Source organism: Mandrillus leucophaeus, unplaced genomic scaffold (genome assembly GCF_000951045.1).
Source record: "Mandrillus leucophaeus isolate KB7577 unplaced genomic scaffold, Mleu.le_1.0 Scaffold768, whole genome shotgun sequence".
Classification (NCBI taxonomy): domain Eukaryota; kingdom Metazoa; phylum Chordata; class Mammalia; order Primates; family Cercopithecidae; genus Mandrillus; species Mandrillus leucophaeus.
In genome coordinates, this window is record NW_012108341.1 from 169,734 (window position 1) to 174,100 (window position 4,367).

A 4,367-nucleotide genomic window follows, 5' to 3' on the forward strand; every position below is an offset into this window, starting at 1 on the left:
GCCATTGCACTCTAGCCTGGGCAATAGAGCGAGACTCTGTGTCAAAAAAAAAAAAAAAATGAGTTCTTACTACTGGGACGCCCTTGACCTACCTACCTTCCCTGACCCACCCTCCACACACAAGGGGACACAGGGAAACTTTTGGAGGTGGTGGATATGTTTATTTCCTTGATAGTGGTCATGGTATCATGGGTGTACACATATATCGAGCTTATGAAATTGTATACACTAAATGTGTAGTTTTTATTGTATATCAATTATACTTCAATAAAGCTCTTAAAAAATAAATAAAATCAGGTCTACAAAAATAATAAAATAAAGGAAGCACTGACAGGAAGCACATGGAAGCAGAAGTTTAATGCATAATACCTGGGCCAAGAAAACTAGCAATGGGAAGCTGCCCATGGGTTGCACAGTGAGTAGGTCAAGTTTGCTTCTCAGACCTCCAGCTCAGTGGAGAAGAGTTTAACTGAGCCATTCAACCAGATGAAAGTGACAAAATGGAGGATGGAGTACCATACACTAGAGATTGAGGGGCCATGAATAAAACTAAGAAGTCTTCCTTCCTTGTCCTTGGCAGATGGGTGCACACGCCATGGCAGGGAAGAATGACCCTGTTTGTAATAGGACATCATTTTTCATAATAGAGGAAGAGGGTTTTAATCTCTGAGCACTGGTATGAGCATGTCTTTATAAGGAGGAATCCGCTTGCAGAAATGGGCTTTGGTCAGCGCTTTTTGCGTTGAAGGCAGAGTCCAGGCTTCTGCCTGAGAGAAAGCAACTCTGTGTAATGTAGGGAAGAGAATTAGAGCTGACTGGGGGCTTTGGGGAAGAAATGTCAAAATGAACCCATCAAGTTGGCATGGGTTACGGGAGGAACTAAGGGGAGAACTAAATGTTGATGGAATTGTATTAAGTTGTTGGCTGAATGATTTGTGTGATACACCCTTTTTACCCTTTCTCCTTTCTTTTTTTTATTTTTATTTTTTAAGTTCCCATTGCCCAGGGGCCATTTGTCCTTTCAATCTTTGGTAAAACTTATGTTTCTTTTTAACTTCACTGTTGTTGCTATTTTAAATAGAGATGGGGTCTCACTATGTTGTCTGGGCTGGTCTCAAACTCTTGTGCTCAAGTGATCCTCCTGCCTTGGCCTCCCAAAGTGCTATGATTATGGGTGTGAGCCATCACGCCCAGCCAAAATTTGTGTTTCTTATTAATGCTTTATAAGGCGTTTTCTTTGTGGGGGCATGGGTGTAAATCTCAGTCCTGCTTTGAGGTTAGCAGGGATTGAAATAGACTACACTTGGAGATGGCCAATATCAAGTCCACCTTCCCTCAGTCACTCTGGATTGATCATGTCTTTTCCTCAGAGTGCCTGGGGAAGGGACCCAAGAGCACCAGAGAGAGGGACATGAAGGAAAAGAGGACACTGGAGCATTCTTAAACTCTCAGAGGTCAGGCCCAGGGAGCTCTTGGCCTGGACTGAAGTGACCCATGTAGTCTAGAAAGTTTTCCTGCCTTGTGGTAATACAGATGGCATATACACTCACCTGCCAAGCATGAAGAAAGAAACAAAGGGTTTCTTCCCAGAGTTCCTTGTGAAATGTGGAGAATAAGCCATAGCTTTCAAGCCAGACTGCCTATATCCTGGTTCCTTCTTGAGTTTACTATTTGCTGGTCTCTAGCCTTTATAAAGTCTTTTTGTTTTCATTCTCTAACTATTCTAGCCTGTTTCCGCTGGGCTAGTTCAAGGGAAGAGACCATGTGCCAGATAGATACCAGGGCAACAGCACCTCCCTATGGCTTCATGGCAGGATAGCAAGAAACATTAGCACCTGGATCTACCCAAGAAAAAGGTGTCAACCACGAAAGGGATTTGTAGGAGGTGTAAGCTTTGGATTTTTATTATCATTAAGGAAAGTGGCATTTTCCTTAGGCTGTCATCTGTTGAATGCCACACAGTTACAGACCATGAGTGGAAGTGCAGAGAAAATATAGACTCAAGGTATCCACTAAAGTTTTCTTTTTTATTGTAAATTGACAGTTGATAATTGTATAGATTTGTGGGTTCTGTAAAGAGGGAGTTGTGTGGGGAAAAATTTATGGGGTACATAATGATGTTACGATTTATGAATGCCATGTGAAATAATTAAGTCAAGCTAGTCAACATATTCATCACCTCAACTACTTAACATTTTTTTTGTGACAAGAACATTTGAAGTTTACGTAGCAATTTGAAATGTACAACACTTTACTATTAACTATATTCACCATGCTGTGCAACAGAATGCACAAAAAGAGAAAACATATTCTCCCTGTTTGAAATTGTATACCCTTTGCTCATCACATACCCATTTCCCCCTCCTCCAGCTTCTGTCACCACAATTCTGTTCTCCACTTCTCTAAGTTAATTGTTTTAACTCCACATATAAATTAGAATATGTGGTATTTGTCTTTCTGGCCCTGACTTGTTTCACTTAGCACAATGTTCTCCAATTTCGTCAATGTTGTCACAAATTTCAGGATTACCTTCTCTTATTTTTATTTTTATTTTTTTATTTTTATTTTTTTTTGAGATGGAGTCTCACTGTGTTGCCCAGGCTGGAGTGCAGTGGTGCCATCTCAGCTCACTGAAACCTCTGCCTCCCAGGTTGAAGCCATTTTCTTGCCTCAACCTCCCAAGTAGCTGAGATTATAGGCATGCACCACCACGTCCAGCTAATTTTTGTATTTTTAGTAGAGATGGAGTTTCACCATGTTGGCCAGGCTGGTTTCAAACTCCTGACTTCAAGTGATCCGCCTACCTTTATCTCCCAGTGTTGGAATTACAGCCACTGCACCTGGTCAGAATGTCCTTCTTTTTAAAGGCTGAATAGTATTCCACTGTGTATATGCAATACATTTTTTTAATCCATTCATCTGTTGATGGGCAGAGGTTGATTCCCTAATTTGGCTATTGTGCATAGTGTTGCAATGAACATAGGAATGCAGATATCCTTTCAACAAACTGATTTCGAGTCTTTTGCATTAATACCCAAAGTGGGACTAGATCACATGATAATTCTATTTTTAGGTTTTTTTTCGGGGGTGGGGGGGAATCTCCATACTGTTTTCCATAATGGCTACACCAGTTTACATTTACACCAACAGTGTACAAGTGTTTCCTTTGCTCTACATCTTCACCAACACTTATCTTTTGTTTTCTCCTGAAAACATTGTTTTAAAATAAAGTACAGGATGATTAAAAATATAATAATAAACATTTTAAGACATTCTGACAGATGAGAGATTATATCTTATTGTGGTTTTAATTTGCATTTCTCTAATGATTACTGATGCTGAGCATTTTTTCATTGTCTGTTGGCTACTTGCATGTCTTCTTTTGAGAAATATTTTTATCACTGGAATGCAAGGATAGTTCAACTTATGCAAATCAATAAATGTGACATGCCTCATTAATAGAATGAAAGGCAAAAACCATATAATCATCTATTAGATGCCAAAAATCATTTCACAAAATTAAATATCCTTTTATGATAAAAACTCTCTCTTATCTTCCATTCTCTAAGCAGAGAATGAGAGCAAGAGAGAGCAAGGCAGAGAAAGATGACAAAAAAATATTCACCAAATTAGGTGTAAAGGGCATATAGCTCTTTAAGGATACCCTTGAACACAAATTTTAAAAAAGAAATGTAAGGCCAATTGTGGTGGCTCATGCCTGTAATCCCAGCACTTTGGGAGGCTGAGGTGAGTGGATCACTTGAGGTCAGGAGTTCGAGACCAGCCTGGTCAACATGGTGAAACCCCATCTCTACCAAAAATATAAAAAATTAGCTGGGTGTGGTGGCATGTGTCTGTAATCCCAGCAACTTGGGAGATTGAAGCAGGAGAATCGCTTGAATCCGGGAGGAGGAGGTTGCAGTGAGCCAAGATCGTGCCACTGCACTCTAGCCTGGGCGACAGAGTGAGACTCTCAAAAAAAAAAAAAGAAAAAAAGAAAGGAAATAAAATGAAATGTAACTCAACACAATAAAGGTCATTTATGAGAGACCCACAGCTAACATTACTCTCAAAACCTTTCCTGTAAGATCTGGAGCAAGACAACAATTTCAGTCTGTTTCTGTTGCTCAATAAAATATCTGAGCCCAGGTAATTTACAAAGAAACGTGGTTTATTTTGCTCATGTTTCTGCAGGCTATACAAGCATGGTGCCAAATCTGCTTCTGGTAAGGGCCTCAGGTAGCTTCCATTCATGGTAGAAAGTGAAGGGGAGCCAGAATGTGCAGATTACATGATAAGAGAATGGAAGCAAGAGAGAGGGGCAGGAGGTGCCAGGATCTTTTCAATAATCAGCTCTTGGTTGGGCA